The sequence below is a fragment of the Neolamprologus multifasciatus genome, chromosome 10 (assembly GCF_963576455.1).
Source record: "Neolamprologus multifasciatus chromosome 10, fNeoMul1.2, whole genome shotgun sequence".
Taxonomy (NCBI): domain Eukaryota; kingdom Metazoa; phylum Chordata; class Actinopteri; order Cichliformes; family Cichlidae; genus Neolamprologus; species Neolamprologus multifasciatus.
The window spans coordinates 2,746,835-2,766,603 of record NC_140448.1 but is presented as its reverse complement, the minus strand read 5'-3'; the positions used below and the strand labels follow the sequence as shown (position 1 = coordinate 2,766,603).

The 19,769-nt window shown below is 41.0% G+C and overlaps 1 protein-coding gene across 4 annotated transcripts in view; it reads right to left on the bottom strand.

The window, feature by feature from the left end:
- The window catches only part of arhgap32b (Rho GTPase activating protein 32b), a 144,815-nt gene that overhangs the window by 95,940 nt on the left and 29,106 nt on the right, over positions 1-19,769 (bottom strand). The gene's annotated exons all lie outside the window — the stretch shown is intronic.

Genomic DNA, 19,769 nt, shown 5'->3' with positions numbered 1-19,769 from the left:
TGTAGTTCAGAGAAGGCTGCAGAAAATCTGCCTTCGTCAATCAAATGCGAGCGGTGACTCACAGAAATAGTAAGGAAATAACAGCTAAATGAGTCACAGCCTTCATTCCCTTCATTATGCAATCTCACATTGTATAATGTGTCAAAGGAGATCCCCGGAACGTGTCGGAGATTACTTATACCTCAGTGGTAGAGAGAGTAACAACCGGAACGTTCCAGGAGCACCCGCTGGCTCATGATAGAGCTCGCCGTGCACAGGGAGGCACACCTACAGCTACAGCAGTGTTTGTCCTAAAACATGCCTGTGAAGCATGCGTGTTTACTGGATGAAAGTCCATATGCGTTTTTGTGAATGTGCACGCTTGAGGGGAGGGCGTGTGTGACGACGGTCCGTGTGGGTGTGGGTGCACAGCTGTGGAGATGACGTAACTAGCTGAACGCTGATCCACTCAGCCTATCGATGGGGACACTGGTTTTTGGAGCTGGGATCTGGGAGTCTGAATGAGGGGTTTCCAGCAGTGATGGCTACTGCACAGTTGCTATGGGGCTTTACGGTTTCTGTGTGTGTGTGTGTGTCTGTGTGTGTGTGCTGGAGTGTGAGGGGGGGGGCTGTACAAACTCAACCTATCAGCAAAGCTACAGCGCTCAGGCACGTTTACCAATGCCTCCCCCTCCTCCTCTGCATGCGCATACCCTGGTGTCATTTCTCCTTCAGGCACAGAGGAAGCCAAGTAACTCCCCCCTTGTGTCATAGCGTGAACACACACACAGACACACACACTCTCACAAGCACAAACCAGATTCTCCAACTATCAGCTGAAACACTGAACTGCCTGTCAGTGCATTTGCCTCACATGAAGTGAGAGTAACGGTACAGAAGACGAGACACACGCATGCACAGAGAAAAGATAGGCTCACTTACTGTAAGTAAGCAAGCACACACACACCCCTTCCCATCCTCCGACCTCACCCCCAAAACACACACACATGCTCAAACTCTCCATACCTGTTTTCTGAGTATAAACAAACTAACATGCTATTCAAAGCCCTAAGGTGTGGTCCTTCTCTTCCACACACTCTCCACTCTGATGGAGAACGTCGGGGGCAGTGTGTTCCCGGGGGTGTGTGCCAGCCTCATGCAGCTCGCTTACCTGTCCAAGATGTCATGGCTGGATGTGGCTGTGGCTCCCAGCAAACCCAGTGCTGCACTCCCCACCGCTGCGGCAGCCCCGCTGCCTGCCTCCATGATACTGACTCACTGCAATGAGCAGCCTGCCAGAGAAGCGGAGAGGGAGGGGGAGAGAGGGAGGGGGCGGGAGGGAGGGAAGGGGGAGGATGTGAAGAGGTAGAGCAAGAGGGAGAAAGAGGAACGAGATAAAAAAGAAATCACATGTAGGAAGTCGACAGAGGGGGGGGAAGCGGAGGGATGGAGAGGAATGTGGGGAATAAGAAAAGAGACGAGACTGAGAACATGATGTGGTGTAAAAGGTACACAGGAAAAGATGTGCGAAGACAGGGCGGGGTGGGGGGGTGAGATTGGGGTGGTAGAAAAAAAACAAAAACAAATTAACTTTAGTCAGCAGACCAGATAAGTCGTGAGTTTTGCACGACAGGATTATTTCTTAGGTCCCAGCACATGGAGATTCTGGCACATGCTGTCCAATGTGAACCAAAAGTCAAACAACATCATCAGCTCCATCGGCTTTCCCGCTGTGGTAGCTGTGCTGTCTGAAGTCTCTGTCCTCAAACAGTCCTTTTACAGTCCTCGCATCTTTTGGTCAGCCATTCTTTGTCACATCTCCACAAGTAGGTCTGATTTCAAGGAAAAGTTCCAGAAAGTCCTAAAAGGTTATAGCAAACGAATGTGTTCTCCACCCTCACCAACGTCGGCCACAAACTACAAGCAGAATGCTAGCGTAGGTTCAGCAATGCAAATCTCACGCCAAAAGTCACTACGCTTACCAAAAAGCTCAACACCGACCTCTGACTGGTCGAGTTGGTTGTGCAGCAGCATTTCAACCTATCCATCATGCGCAGCGATTTCTCATGTTAGTCGTCAAAGGAGCTTGCAAAGAAAAGCGTCTGGACTTCTTTAAGTTACTTGAAGACGTTTCACCTCTCATCCGAGAAGCTTCTTCAGTTCTAAGGTCAAATGGTGGAGAGTCCCAGATATAAACCTAGTGGGAGGGTCCCCCCACAGAGGGACAAAAGGACCCCCTGATGATCCTCTAATCGCCTGAGCCAAGGTGTGAAACTGGGTGTGGGTCCCAATCAGCCAGAGTTTCGGGTGAGTTCATTGTGAAACCTGGCCCCACCTTATCATGCGAATTCCTGAGGCTCATGTTAGTCATGTCATGCTTTACAGTCTACTGCAGACTGTGGCAGTTACTCTTTGGTAAACAACATATCTGTTAAATGAAGGAGTGAGACAAAGTAAACGCATGCAAAGAAGTTGGTGGTTCGATCCCTGGCTTCTCCAGGCTGCATGCCAAATATCTTTGGGCAAGATATTAACCCCAAGCTGCTCTCAGATGCATCGGAGTACGAAATGTGTATGAATGGCAGTTAGTAAGCACTGAAAACATAGAAGACTGTGCTTGTGCGAATGGGTGTGAATGTGTGAATGTGGCATGTTGTATAGAGATTGAAAATGTGACGTCATTCAGGGGTAAAACCGCAAAGGATTCTGGGAACATGTGGCAAGAGGTACTAGCGCACGCAGGCTTTCAATTGAAATCAGTTACACAGCAATAAAAAGAAACACAAATGGCAAGAAGCTGTTGTATTATTAACTGCAATAGCCGGTCGCATGACAGCCACGGGAAGCCGACGGGTAAAGAGATCGTTTTTTTTTTTAATCGGATTACGTCGTTGAAGAGAAATTGTTCGAGCCATGTTTCCGAAGTAACCAAGAGGCGACGGATGGCCTGGATTGCAGCCATTCGAAGACCAAATATAACGTCCCAGAACACTCCAGCTCACAGGTTAGTCTGCTCCAAGCATTTACACGAAGGTCAGTGTTTTGTAGTAGTTAATACGTCATTTTTCTTAACATAATTGGTGATATAGGTTACAAGCAAGTCTGGCGCTGAACAGAAGTTGTCGCGCTATGCTCCTTTGTTTATTGTGCATAAATAGTGAATTGTCCTGACACAATATTGCGTTTCGCTTCTGTTATTACCATGGTACATGACAAAAACGTATACTTTTATTCACAGGGGAAAACAGTTTTTTTGTATCACTAATTGCCCAGTACGATTACAGCATACAATATTATTGTCACTGCTACATTTCTGTAATGCAAACCAGAAATTATTTCCACTGCTAATAAATTACCGTTGAGCTCAAAGGTCCCATTAATAAACGGTTAACGAATGTGTATTTATGAAGACGATTTGTGAGACTGGTAAACTTATGATACGTACGATGGTCTTTTGTTCTACACGGTGCTTTCATGGTCCTGTACCCATCCGTCGGTAAACTGTACCTGGGCTTGTTGCAGTGACCTGAAGTTACTAAACTTCATGAGTGTATGCACTCACTCCAAGAGGCGTATAATTATAAATATGAGCGTGGTGAAAGTTGGGCAGCACGCTAACGTATTTTGTCCACTCTGTGTGCTCGTAAGGGTCTAAACCTTTCACTCCTTTGATTTTTTCCTCGTATCTTTTCTTTGACTTTTCGTCGAGTCTGTCTTTGTACGGACCGGCATTGTTCTCCTTCGTTTTGTACATAACTTTTTTGGAGGACAAAGAAAAAGCAAGAAGGTATTGGAACCGGAGAATGAACGTTTTGCGGTGCTGCAAATGCTTGCATTTGATGCATTGCTTTGATTGTTTTGCCACGAGTTCCCGGCATGCAATGCGCGAAAGTCACATGGTCTGTCAATCTCTATAGAGCGCTTTGAGTACTCCGAAGAGTAGAAAAGCACTATATAAGAATCATGTAATTTACTACTTACCAGAAATTATTTTCTGTGTTGAAAAATTACTACTTCCTAATATCTTCAAGTGCTTATTCTATCAAGGCAACAGTTCGACAAAGATTTAATTTACAGTAATGTAACATATCACGAGAAGATGCAAACCCTGGTGCAAACAAGGAAATGTGAGGCTTACACACTGACACCATCAATGCATCCATCACTTATAACAACCTGTACGTATAGCTATAGTTACCGTTCACTACTGCTCTTAAGATCCACCTGCAGCCTTTGAATGTTTTTAAACCGAGAATCTTTAAATGTGTGTTCACTTTGTTCTTTGTTTATTAAAATCACACCTTAAATCATCTTGCTCTATTTAGCGGATGCAGGTTATTATGTGTTCAAGCAGAAACATGTAGGAGCTGAAAGTCCTTTGAAGTTATTATACATCAGACTTATAACCTGAACCAAAACGATGTTTTTCCTTCAAATGAATGAACTGCAAAATGCTTTAAATTATTTTGTCATCATGTGACTATGGAATAAAGTTACTACCTGAGGTGTCTCTGCACGTCATAGAAACAGCTAGCACTCCTTCTTGTGCTCAGTGCCAAGCATACATAGTGGGAGCATTGTACAGTGATTAAGGTGACTTTAGGGAATATTAACAGCGCTCATCACCCACCCACTGAATCATCACCGTGACTATAATCACAGGAGAGAACACATTCGCATTTCTGGTATTATCTCTGTAATAGCACCCACCACAAAACCTCCCAGGGAAATCTCAACATGTCAGTGCAACAAAATAGATCACAGTGACACAACAGGAATGACCAAGAACTTTACATCCCCTGGGAGCCAAAGAGCCAGATTTCTGTGGCAGTCGATGGCTACGCTCTGTAATCCCAAGAGGATGGTGCCAAGAGTGGGGCGCGAGAGGAGAAAGCGTAGGAGGAAGAGGATCTTCACAAGCCACACTGAAGCAGCTGGTTCTACATCCGAGGCAGACTTGCCGGGCATACGTAATCCTCCGGCCTCTCTGGTGCACACAGAGTGTAGCTCAGGCAAAAAAGGCACCATGTTTAAAAGGCACATGTCATCTATTAACATTAGGGGTGCAACGATACTCGTATCGATATTGAACCGTTCGATACAGTGCTTTCGGTTCAGTACGCATATGTATCGAACAATACAAAATTTTTAATTTATTTTATCAACTTTCCTTCTGACGGTGCTGTCTGTGTTGAGCGCTCAGTGGATCTGCGCTCGACAGTGCAGCCTAGGCGGAGTAGTCGAACACAGATTCACTGAGCGCAGGGCAAGCTAGCGAGACAGAAGCTAAGCTCGTTGCAACATGGCAAATTGAACCTCCCCCACCCTCATTCAGATCTGGCGTTTGGAACTATTTTGGTTTTCCTGTGACGTATGACCCTGAAGGTAAGCGCGTCATGGACAAAAGTAAAACAGTATGTTGGATGTGCCACGCAATGCTCAATTACATGGGTGGGAACTAGTGCGTTAGCGCAGTTAGCTCGTTAACGTGCTGACGCCGTCCAGCCCCACGCACGGGGCGATCCGCGGTAGCTTGTTAACGGAGATTTGCCTTGTTGTGGCGTTAACGTCATTTCAACAAGATTAACGCTGACAGCACTAGTGGGAACACAACAAATATGACTGCACATTTACGTCGACATCATCCTAGTGCAAAGACAAGTGGAAGCAGACAAAAACAACAAGCAAGCATGCTACAAACTTTACCCGAGTCATTTAGACAGCCGTTAGCACATGATTCTCCTTATGTGGACCTGATATGTTTAATATGCTGCTGAGAATATAGCCCAGAAGAAGCGTATAGTATAGCTTTTATTTTGGAAAGAGACATTTCTCTGTAATAAACTCTCTGTTCCAAAGATGAGGGATTCCTCGATCAGATAGATTTTTTTTTATTACTTTGTTGTTTCAGCAACATTAAATTTAAAAACTGTACTTTTTAAAATATATTTATAATTTTAATAAATGACAAATTAAAAAGGCATGAACTTTTTTTTGTATCGAAAAAATATCGAACCGAACCGTGAATTTTCTGTATTGTTGCACCCCTAATTAACATGGATAGTAATTTAATGCCAGTATTAGAGACTCCAAATATTTGTCTCACCTTCTTTTGAGACATTTAAGTGACTCGGAGATGTTTGTCATAAAATAACAAGCACGCACTTGAATCCAGAGTGATTAAGCTTCTTCCAAACCAATCGAAAAGCAACGCGACTCTTTTGACCTGTGACCGTCTTTGATATAAGCAGTAAGTCTGAATGGAAAGATGATAAACTTTTCTGTATGCTGCACAGTGCAGTTCAGCTTTTTTAACCATCACATTATTGACCTGCAGCACGTGGCTGTATTGACTGCTATGCACAAGCGGACTGGCCTGGCACAACCCAGGCAAGTTGTTGACATGGACATGGGCTTCATGTTGGAAACACAGCTTGCCCTGAGCTACTGTTAACTCACACACAAAGGCAGCTCATCCCATTTGACATTAACTAGATGTTTTTTGTGTGACTTCATCCGCCTGTTTATGCTGTGGGTATGGAAACACACATCCCTTTAGGTACCGTGTGCAGACGTGTGTGCATTTGTTAACAGAAAGTGAGTTTGTGTATACCAAGCAGGCAGCCAGGCACAGCAAAGCAGAGTGAGCTTCCCACGAACACCTTTCTGCAGCAGAAAAAGCCACAACATGGCTGACCTTGAGAGAGGACAGAGCCTCAGCTCATCTCACAGGAGATTAAAAATCAAGATTCAATAGTCTCTACACAATAAACATCCTCACTCTAATCTGAATGGCAAAAACAGGAAATCTTGAGCTTACTAGAGCCCAACTGGGAGTGGTTAGCAATCTCATCTCACAGCAAAAAGGCTCGAGGTTCAGACCTCCTGAGGGTGTTCTACGAAGGAAGGTCAACATAGTTTTGTTTGCCTTTGCTGGCTCACTCTCCGTGTTGCTGTTTATTTCCACTGTGATGACTAAACATTAAAGCTCTGACATTTTAAACTGATTGAACAAGTATTCTTGGTTTTTGCATTTTCTGACTTGGCAGATTATAATAAAGAATACCAACATTTACATATTTGCTGCACCAAATGAATACATGCTCGTTGCTGTGAAAATGTCACCCGCTGTTTCAGTGGTTTTACTTGGGTACGGCTTAACAACTTGCACATTTAAAGTGAGAATATACAATGTACCTAAAACATACTGTAAATTAAAGGCTCTGTGAAAAGTTGGCACTTCCAGCTGATGTTAAACCAAAACTCAGAATATAAGATGCTCCAGAACAGGTTAGGTGTTTAGTTCAAGTTACCACAGTGACTTAGCCATTCAGACTTTACGCTTGGCTCGCTCAGTGGTTTATTTCTGTAGCAGACCCTTCTGGTATGTGGTTGTCTCTCTCTGGTGTTCTGTGTACCCCAACTTTTACATTCTGACACTGGGATAAGCTAGCCCCCTGACCCTACAATGCATTAACGGAGAAACCAGCTAAATATTTCCTTGACTGACAATTTGCAATCTCTGACCAACTGCAGATCTCCAAGATCATCAGGACAACTAATTTCTTAGTCGACTAAACAAGGAAAAGGAATTAGACTAACCGACTAGTCTAAAACTAAAAAACACCCTCATATATCAAGTTAAAGTTGTGAACCGTTTAAGGTCAAAAAAACTAATAAAAAGGGCATTACAAACCATTAGTCATTATTAATCATGCCGATTAACTGTGCAACAGCTCACATCATGCATTATCAACATTACACGTTATAAGAAAGACACTTAAAATAAACCAATGGAAAGAATATGATATTAAAAAACATGATACTACAAAAGATGTTCACATATTACTCAAACACGACAAATTAACAGTAGAAAAACTGATAAACCTAAGTTTATTACCCCAAGGTCGTATTAAACGCCTACCACATCTGGAACCTACTAGTAACAATGGTGATGATTAGTCAACTAGTTAAGCATGTTCCTTTACTTAGAATAAGTCAATGTTCTAATATTTTCCAGTCCACGTACATGTCTTGTTTCATGTTTAATCAAACAAACATAAAAAAATAGATATGAAGATGTAATTATTGTCTCAATGCAAATGCAAGCATCCATGCTCCCAAATGTATCAGGTAGGGGACGCACCAGGTCCAAAAACTGGAACATGGAAAACTGGAGAAATTCAGACAATGTGACGGTTAAGATCTTAAGTTTACTTGTAGTTTTTCTTTAAAAATAAAAATCTGATTCAATTACATTTCAGTTTAAGAAACGAGTGTGAAAATGTTAATTCCCATAAAGGTCACATTTTAACTTTTATCTTCTGCCTCTGTCACTTTCGGTTCAATGTCATGAAGCAGAGCGTCTCCGGAGTGCGGTAGTGAGTCATAAATATAAACAGGTCACTCAACATTAAATCAATATCAGCAAGGCGAAGTTCACTCATCCCTCCTTCAGTTTAAGCCACAGCAGCTACAATTTAAAGAGACACGCACACAGACTTGATGCTCGTCTGCAACATGAGCTTCTCTCATTTACCTTTTCTCTGTTACAGCTCAACAGTGATTCTAGTGCTTCAGATTTGTACAGTAACGACTTCAGCATTAAAAAATAAATAAATCTGAGATTATGAGATTAAAACATAGCAGAAATTGTATGTCTATAAACAGAGCTGCATTGAGTACTGGACATTAATTACTGAAATGATATAGAGCTGGGCGTAATAAGATTTTTTCATATCACAATATGTTTTTTTCATTTCAGGCGATAACGATATATATCACGATATAAGCCAAATAACTATATTTGTAAGATTTAAATGTGCCATTGCTCACAAGTAAAATGTGAAATAATCAGCAGCTTGTTTTGATTTAAATATTTATTTCCCATAATAAGTTCAACACGGTAGATGTACTTAAGGAACATGAGACTTTTTCAGATAAATAAAGGCAAATATTGCAAACTACACAAAAGGCAGCCGCTAAAGCGTTTAAGTTTCAAAATAGAACAAACGAAACAGACTTCTAAATTGTCAGTTCCACTTAGAAACAAAATATTAATTCTAAAAATAAATCTTAGTTTGTTTTACAGAAGAACAGACAAAATTGACTAACTTTTGTCAATATCAAATAAACTGAGAACTAAAAGGAAATTCTCGATCTCTCCTTGTTGTATAGCTTAGCATTTCAAACAGTTTTAACTGTTACTTTAGTCTGACAAAAGCCGAATGACGAATTAGCGCTTCCAGTCAGAGATTGAGCATGCCCCGCTTTATTGTATTTCCAGACTTGCTTTCGGCACAATTTACAGTGCGCGCTACTCTGTTTTTTGTCAGACTTGAAATAGCCGAAATACCTTCACACCACCGAACTTCTATGGCTCTTCCGTTCGACAATCTCTCCGGCATTGGAACCATCATCGGTTTTCTCTTCGGTAACCTTCGGTCACGCTCTCGGTTGATTTTTCTCTAGTCGGCGAACTCATTTCCTCCATTACCCGGGCGGCACGGCGGCTGGCTGCTTCCCAAAACAAATACACATGTGCGGCTTGGCACTTGTGCTGTAGTAACAAGTCACGTGACGTGACGCTGCGGCTGTGATTGGTTCGGCTCTGCGCTACATAATTTGGATTGGCTGAGAGGACAAGCGCGGCGAGGTCTATCGCAATAGTTTAATTTTTCTATCAAGGAAAAGTTATTTCGCAATACATATTGCTATCGTTCTATCGCCCAGCTCTAAAATGATAGTAGCATTGAAAAAAAAATGCTGTTATGGAAGGAAAGTTCTTCTTTGAACAGTCTGTATTTAACTTTGTTTTCTGTTTAATGCTTTTACTCTATTTTTTAAATCTGTTTCCATTTTTTTTAACTTCCTCCTACTTTGCTGTTCGCAGTACGTTCTTCTTCGTTAGTACTGAGAGCAGTCTTAGCAGATGATTTAGGCGTTAGTGCCCCCATCGCTTGCTGTAGTGTATTAAAATAACACATTTACTTGGTTTTAGAATATGACACGTCAATAAAATTCTGCATCGACGATTATGTCGGCGAGTCGTTGCAGCCTTACATACACGTGTCTGATGCAACTTGCCATCTAAACTAGCTAACGATAGCATATCATTTAGCATGCTACCCTTTTACCCTTGTATAGTAATTTATGGCTCCAGAAAACACCAAACTTTGACACTTAAAAAAGAAGATAAAACAAATCAATATGACATGAGATGTCACCTCATCCTGGAGAAATGTGAATTAAATTATTCGTTTGGTCTCCATTTATCCTTTTGTGGACACCATGTAAATATTCTAGTTGTTTTATCATGTTTGTGTTTAAGGAATAATCTAAACAGACTTTTAGGAAGCACCAACATTAATAGTAAAAACCTCCACAAAACCTTGAATGGAAACCACTGAAAAAGCTCAACTGTCCAGTATAATGAGTTATAGGATGGGTAAGTTAGATTTTTAAGTAGTTCAAACTTTCGAGTTCAGGGAAAGTGTTTGACAGGTGAAGGGTGCTTTTATGCTCACGCTTACTCCCTGTGGCGCGATGGATCTGATGTCACCTCGGCTGGCTTTGACCTGTCGCACATCTCTTGATTTTTGTAACATGGTGCGTTGTGCCGCTGCCGCCACGGCTGGGCTGAAGACAGAGGAGTCTCAGGTTGTACAGAACCTCAGAGATTCACTTCCTTCTATAAATACGAGTGGCTGTTATAGATGTTACTGGTGCCACGTGAAGCGACCAACACGGCAGGCATACTGGAGCTTAAAGGGGCTGATGGAGAACTGCAACAGTCATTAAAATATCTGAAGTAGTAGATTTGGGTACATACAAACACGCCACAACCATAGAGCCATTTCACTACTGTGGCTAAAACACGCCAAAGGAGCGCCAGCATGTAGTCACCTCCTGTTCTGACACCGTTGACCTCCTCGACCTCGAACACGCACAGAATGATAAACCACTGGGGCCCCATCCAGTGGAGCCTTTTCCCTAACTTGAAAGACTTCAAATACATTGATGTGCAAATTAGCCAGTAATGGCAACCTGGACACTTCTGGAACAGTTTTTGACAACCTAGCAACAGCATTGAGCTTTGAATGGAGCATTTCACTCCAGTGTCTCTGAGAGGCTCACTGAATACCAGCAGTATGCAACCATTTCATGCTTTCTGATACGGACAGGCAAGCAGCAATTTGTAGAAGTTGTTTCTCAAAATGAAGAGGTCATTAAAGTTTCCCACGACAAACATCATTTAGAGAGTCTGAGCAGCAGGCCGGCTCAGTTCTGCCACATTTATCTGTAACAGTATAAACAGAAATTTGTCGACTTTTTCATGCCTCTTTCTCAGTACATTCACACTGATTAAGAGTAGTGCTGGGAGGTGTACAAGATAGGAATTCCACATATAGCCTTACCAGTAAAGAGACACAACGGCCCAGTGGGTATTTTCAAGCAGTTTAAATAAACTACTTGAAAATACCCACTGGGATCACTAAAGAGCACATCAGCAGGGGGCCTGCACTGTAACTGTGCACCCTTCATACTCACATCATAACACACATTCTACATGAACAGAAGACAGTCTGTGAAACAAACTTTCCTCTGATTTTTTTTCCAGAGCCTTTTTGCACTAGCATCGACTCGGCTTGGCTCTACTGTTTTTGTTGTCCATTACAGTAGAGTACCACCTTAATGTGGGTCATTGAAGCAAGGCAGGACCGGAAGAGATCACTTTGATCCCCAGTCAAGTAGGTACTAAAAAAAAAGTACTAGGTAATCATAGAGCTGGGCGTAATAAGATTTTTTCATATCACGATATGTTTTTTTCATTTCAGGCGATAACGATATATATCACGATATAAGCCAAATAACTATATTTGTAAGATTTAAATGTGCCGTTGCTCACAAGTAAAATGTGAAATAATCAGCAGCTTGATTTTATTTTATATATTTATTTCCCATAATAAGTTCAACACGGTAGATGTACTTAAGGAACATGAGACTTTTTCAGATAAATAAAGGCAAATATTGCAAACTACACAAAAGGCAGCCGCTAAAGCGTTTAAGTTTCAAAATAGAACAAACAAAAACAGACTTCTAAATTGTCAGTTCCACTTAGAAACAAAATATTAATTCTAAAAATAAATCTTAGTTTGTTTTACAGAAGAACAGACAAAATTGACTAACTTTTGTCAATATCAAATAAACTGAGAACTAAAAGGAAATTCTCAATCTCTCCTTGTTGTATAGCTTAGCATTTCAAACAGTTTTAACTGTTACTTTAGTCTGACAAAAGCCGAATGACGAATTAGCGCTTCCAGTCAGAGATTGAGCATGCCCCGCTTTATTGTATTTCCAGACTTGCTTTCGGCACAATTTACAGTGCGCGCTACTCTGTTTTTGTCAGACTTGAAATAGCCGAAATACCTTCACACTACGGAACTTCTGTGGCTCTTCCGTTCGACAATCTCTCCGGCATTGGAACCATCATCGGTTTTCTCTTCGGTAACCTTCGGTCACGCTCTCGGTTGATTTTTCTCTAGTCGGCGAACTCATTTCCTCCATTACCCGGGCGGCACGACGGCTGGCTGCTTCCCAAAACAAATACACATGTGCGCAGTGTTGCCAACTCCTCAGTAAGGAAAATCGCTATTGGTTGTCCGTCCTAAAAGTCGCTAGAAGTCGCTAAATGACGTCATCACCTAATTTGCATAATTGGTCATGCTAATGTAATTGTAACCTGCGCTGTTGGAGAGAGAAATAACATCGTGGACGAGACATAAAGTGAGCAAAAAACGTCCTAAATGCATTTAGAATTTATTTAGAACTACAAATTAAATTTCTTTTAGCAATTATTGTTTTTTGTAATGTCTTTCATGTCTTTTTTTAGCGACTTTTTATAGAAAAAAAGTCGCTAGGGGGTCTGAAAACTCGCTAAATATAGCGACAAAGTGGCTAAGTTGGCAACACTGCATGTGCGGCTTGGCACTTGTGCTGTACGTAACAGGTCACGTGACGTGACACTGCGGCTGTGATTGGTTCGGCTCTGCACTACTTAATTTGGATTGGCTGTTCTTTTTTTTTTAAGAGGACAAGAGCGGCGAGGTCTATCGCAATAGTTTAATTTTTCTATCGAGAATAAGTTATTTCGCAATACATATCGTTATCGTTCTATCGCCCAGCTCTAGGTAATCATTACTACCACCTAATGGAAACCCCTAAAAACCAAGTGGTCGAGTCAAGTGGAAAAGAACCAAATAAATGTTACCAGCATTCATGCGTTTGCATGGTCTTTATTTGTCAAGTAACTTGTGTTTGTATCCTGCTAACATACAGGAAGCACAATAGTCTGTAAACAGCTGAGAGGGGCTCTGTAACCTCATTTAAGAACAATAAAGAGAGGGAGGATGAAAATGTGTAACCAAAGAGGACCTCTGTCTGCTGTGAAGCGTGGGTGTGAACTTTTGCTAACATAATTTAAAAATGGTACGTTTATGTTTTTGATATTTGTCTCAGATAATTTTAAACCTATACAAAGACCCAAATATCCAAAATAAAAATAAAAATGGAGTACTACATTGTTAACAACACTCCCACATACTGCATAAGTCACATCCACTATTTGACTCACAGGTTTATTCAACATTTTAAGGAACATATTTTAAAATCAAACTACCTTTTTAAACAGTGCCTGGGTTCTTATCTAACTCCCCCACGCCACTGCAAGACTCACATTTACAGTGACTTGTGTTTTTTGCTTAATGAGCTTCTTCCCCATTTCCAACATTCCTCCCACTGTGTTAAACTCTATTCAGAGCCTCATCAGCACTGGGAGAACCATTGAACCCTCGAGCTAGTGCCAGCAGCAATGTACAACGAAACAGTGTGTGGAGAAATGCCTTCACACAATCATTCTAAAGGGTACAATGTGATACACTTGTGGCAGGAACCACTCTGATGTTTAGGAAATCTTTTTGTGTACAACTAATGAATGTGCCTGCAGTGTTATCGCTGCAATCAGCCTTTATTCTCCATTCATGCAGCAGTAACGCCAGGAGCAGAGCTGCCTGTCGATTAGAGAGAAACTGCTCTGAAAGGTCACACGACGCGTCTCAAAGGTTACAGGTTGGATCCTCAAGAGAGCCATCTGTTCTGTCAAAGCGTCCTTGAGGAAGAAAGTGAAGTTTCTCTAACACCCAACACAAGTGAAAACACACAAGAAAACATACTGCACTGTCCTGCATTAAAAAAAGGTCTCCAGTAACACCACACATCAGTTACAAGACACAAAGTAAACTCTGCAGCATCAAATATTCATCTGTGACGGTGAATGAAACATGTCATGTCCATATTTAAGAAAATATTTCTCAGTTACAATTAAAGCACCACCAGGAACTCATCCGTCCAAATATTGTCACCAACAGTAAGTGCTTGCTCAAATATGGATTTTTACAGGAAATTTTTAACTCCCCAATATTCATATTTGGATGCAAGCCTCAGATTAAACATTCTGATTCAACTGAATGGTAAGAAAGACCAATGACATTTTCATTATTTTATCTTTAATAGTTTTTGTTTGTTTCTTTTGATTTTACTGTAATACATGTCTCTGATATACACCCTACATAAGATAATAATTTAAAAAACAAAAACTCCTGATTCAGTTCAGTTTTAGAACAAGGGAACCCGTGGATCTGAAGCCACATGCAACACAACACAGCATTTGTGTGAAATTACAGTGAATTGAATTACTTGAATTAAATGAAGGCCGTCACTTGTTTAAACGTTAAGAGAAGCTCAGACTTGAAGCCGTCCTGTAATACAAAAGCCATCCTTTATGCAGTTCCATGGCATTTAAACCAGTTTAACATCTTCTCCCAGTTCTGGTGTGACGGAGCCGTTTGAAAGCAGGTAACTGAACTGACTTGACTGAGGAACGTGTAACCAAAGAGAAACCGTGACTCTTCTTATTTTATTAATTCTTTTTCAGTTAATTAGGTTAGCAAAAATTTAAAATTGTATATTTTACAAGTGCTTTAGTTATCATCACCAAATACTTTTTTGGGCAACTTGCAGTTCATATCCTAGATGTTCTTATCAGATTAGCATCAGACTAAAGAGAACAGCACTTTCTCTCAGTCTCTGTAGATATTTAACGTTTGATTAAGATAATCAGGAAATGTTACAGACAAACTGAATCCAGAACACGAGTGAACTAGAGACCTTAAGCCAACTCAAAAACACACATTTATAATTCATAATAGTGTTGCAGTGTGATCCACGCACACAGAGCAACATAAAGGATACAATTAAGCTCGATTAGGATGTGATAAGAATATTTTGGTCAACTGAAATTATTAAAAAATATATTTTAAAAAGATGTTTGAAAAAAACAACAACTTATAAATCTAACTCAAAATAGAAATACACAGGAAATGTCTTTATCTTTGTTACTCTGGTGAAAGGTCTGACTCGGCACGTCTACATAACTGAGTCATGTGCCTTTACAAAGTGTTGTCCTGAATACTTTGACAAATGTCCCTTATATAATGTTCATTCTAAAATAAAGGCTGAACTAAAATAAAGCTTTCAGACAAAAAATAAAACTAATTAGAAAATACAAAACTGTAACAACTACAACCTTCAGTCTGTCGATTATATAAAGGCTCCTGAAGACCATCGTTATATCGACGGCACTGTATGCAGCCAAGACTTGGAAATCAACTGCAAAGATCAACCGCCATCTTGACGTCTTCCAACAACGTTGTCTTCGACGGCTGCTCAAGATCCCATATCGGGATCGCATTACCAATGAAGAAGTATATCGCTGTGCGGGAGTATAGCCACTCCATGTCCAAGTCACCAAGCGTCGGTTCAGATTTGCCGGTCACATCCTTCGACTACCGGACCCGAGACCTGCCCGTGTCGCGGTTCTGTGGAACCCGAAGAATGGAAAGAGACAGCGAGGAAGACCTAAAATAACATGGTGGAGGACTTTCCTTGAAGATTTACGTTCAGTCGAACTGTCATGGGATGAAGCAACAACTGCCGCGATAGACCGAGTTCGATGGCGTTCTCTTGTCGCCCGATGCGCCGATCGGCGCGGGAGGATCTAAATCTAAATAAGTTTGTATGAGTTTACTGGGAAAAAAAATTCTATTAAAATTGTTAATACAATGTTGTATTCTTCCTTACTGATTAAAAGCACTTATGTTCTTGATAATGACAGCATTATTTATATGCACGCTGCCTCCTTTGCACTTTGTGTGTCGCACTTCTTTATGTTTCATATCAAACATCTTGATATCACTGTGTACTCTATAATCTGGTTTCTTGGCCTTCATTTAGTTAAGGAGGCAGTTTTACTAGCAGCTTTATGTTCAATGCCATGTTGGGTAAACCCTGAATAACATCAAACAGCTGCTATGATTTGTGTTCCTCTAGTTTGCTTCTCACATCATTTTTTAACTCGGTAGCACAACGTTGTCCAACTTTACACCTCAGTCATTGAATAACCTTCAGAGCACTTTAAAGCTGAAATCTTGTCTCCTTGAGAGAGTTCAGAGCTCATATAAAGACTTCTGTAACTGCTATTCATAAGCTGGACCTTATATTTGGATTATTTTGACTCGTTGTTTTGTCCGTATTGATGTTGGGTTCACTTTGTGTACGATGTTAGAAAGGCAGTGCTGTTGAATCGACATTGTTGACCTAATTCACATCCTCTCAGAAGCTACGGTTTTACATTGTTACAGCAATTACCATTATCCATTAAATGTCTCGTGAGGCCAAAGCAGCTGCTCTTTCACTTGTTGCACAGTCTTCCTTTTAAAATGAGACTCCTATGAAAGAGCAGGCACTGAGGCCACTGCTGAAAACAGAGGGAGGATTTTAAATACTGAGCATCTCCCTACACAGAGAATCATTTTGATGAGTTGCCACCCAAGTGCAGAATGAACTGTATTTACAACGAGGCTGGGGCCTTGTGAAGTTATTGTGAATGACCACCCATAACCCCAAAGCAATGGTACAATGGTAAATAGCAAAACACAATGTGACAGTAGCACGTGAAAGAAAGAAAGAAAGAAAGACTCAAATGTTACTTAAATTAAACCATCAGTTTTAAGAAGAAGAATGAATCGTCCGATAACGATGTAAATCACAAAGATTTAACATTTTCTGTAAATTCTGTGAATCTCGGGCAGCTCGTCTTGCGTGAAGTGTTTCCAGCTGGGCATTGTGTAGCTGGAGTCGAGTGTTTTAACGATGTATGAAACAATACATTTTTAGACATAAGTTGTAACGGACGCCGTTTTCTTTGTGAGTATTTATTACACGGCGTGCTGCGGGGAAAAGCCTGTTCTAATGTTTGAGTCTAAGGTTTATTTTTTAGCACCTGGTGGCTCTTTTTTACTTCTCATCCGTAAATAATCTGCTCTTTCACGTGATTCAGTTTATTTTGAAAAGTCTCAACGGGATCTTGAGCTTTATTGTGAAAGGTTTATGTGGAACAAGCGGACACGCGGTGGTTTTACCGTCGTTGTTGCTAACGACAACGCATAAAAACAGACGCTTGTCCGTCCGTAGTGTGGTTATATTCAGTGTTGGGAAGGTTACTTTTAAAATGTATTCCATTACAGAATACATGCCCCAAAATGTATTCTGTAACGTGTTCCGTTACGTTACTCAATGAGAGTAACATATTCTAAATACTTTGGATTACTTAATATATTATCATGCTGTTTACAACTACGTGAATGTACTATTGCTGTGATTTATTACTGTTACTGAAGGTCCGCGGCTCCGAACCGTAGTAAAGGGACCTCTGGCTAATACGGTGGGTTCTGTGTCGGCTCGTAGCTGAAAACTAGCTTTACTTTGTTGTCTGGGTCAACTTTGCTAGCGAGAGACAGAGAGAGGCGTTGAAAGGCTGCTCCAACAGAACTTATTGTTTCAGAGGAAAACACGAACACGGTGTACAGTCGAGTCTTAATAGCTTACTTACAACTGGGCTCGTCAGGCTCTCTTCTTGGCTGCAGTGGTTATTATTATATTTACATGCTTCCAGCTCCCGTTTTTGCTCGATGACAGCTCGTACTTTTCCTTTTTCTCCCTCCCTCGCTCACAGACACATAACGTGTATGGCAGTCCATTCTCCCTGCAGCACGGACTACACTGCCTATGATGCTACATTCTTTAGAGCTATACCTGTAGCATTCTGCCTGTTAGCTTAGCACAACAACAACAAAAAGGCCTCTCTCACCCAGGAAACACGCAGAGAGAGAGCGTCACCCTGTAACCATGGCAACCGTAACGCTGCCACCTGGAACAACAGAAGGTAGCTGTCAAACAAAACCCAAACAGGCCTGACCTGCGACAATATGAAACAGGGAAGTATGTGTAATCCATTTATTTCAACAAAGTAACTGTATTCTAAATACCACCTTTTTAAACGGTAACTGTAACGGAATACAGTTACTCATATTTTGTATTTTAAATACGTAACGGCGGTACATGTATTCCGTTACTGCCCAACACTGGTTATATTAAATATAAGAGAAAGAGAGAACTTTAAGAAATTAATATAGCCACTACAGTGACCATCAAAACGATGAAAAAATATTGCCGTAAACAGTTTATTTTGCGACACCACGAAACAAACGATTGTGTAAAATGAAACGATAGACGTTTTTATGTCGTCTTCCGATATATATCGTTATATCGAACAGCCCTATAATACAAGGAAGGCACTGGCAAGCACTACAGCACAATGTGTGCAATTATTAATGAGTTTTGCCTGAAAAAGAGGCCTGCCCAAACCATAGCAACCGTTAATAAGCAGCCGATTTCCACAGGAAAACAGTGGATCAGGCAACGTCGATTAGCTGAGTGATGGATTCACTGACTAACCTCTGCAGCTCTATTTGACTGTTATAAAGAGACAAAAACCTGTTTGTGCTAAATGACCAAAAAGATTCATGTGATGCGTGGTCTGCAGCGAGCCTGACCTCATCTGAGTAATAGCTGGATTCCTGTTAGACACACACCCAAGTGTGAATCGCGGGAGGGGGATGAGCTCATTAAAACAGAATCTGGTGTACTCTCAAAAAAATAAAAACTGTGTATGAAAACACCCTTTTCACTGCTCTACTTCATTATCACTGCCTTGCAGGAGGGAGCAATAATCCAAAGAAAGAAAGCCAAGATGTGATTCACCTGGACCAGGAAATGTATCCAGACAAATAGAACTTATTGCAGCAAACAGACTAAGAGCAGGCAAAACATGAGTGTCCTTGAAGCTGATTTAGGAGCCCTTGTGTAGGACTGGGTAAGAAAATCTGATAATTAGGAGGTAAAAATCTGATAAGGTACCCACTCGCAACACCACACCATGGGGTGAACACGCTTAGTGAATTACCACAGGAGATAATACAATACAAAGTGAGATGTGGATCTAAATTACCAAGCTGAAAAATGAGCAGGCAGCAGAAAGACCAAGAAAAACATGCATCTGTACTCTAATGATGCAAATACCACAGTGAGGTAAAAGTGCTCATTTCAACTGTCACTTAAACATCTTCCTCTCGTTAAAATAAACAAAACTCAGTTATCAGAAGTAGGTTACTCGTCAGTCTTTCGAGTTGCTTTCATTGCTTCACATTCACACAGCAAAGTGAATTTAAAGTGGTGCATCTGAAAAGGGAGCAGCTTGGCAAATGGCAGCAGAAACATGAAAAATGTTGTTGGTGGCAAGAGAAAAATCTCCTTCATATCCAAACATTTCCCAC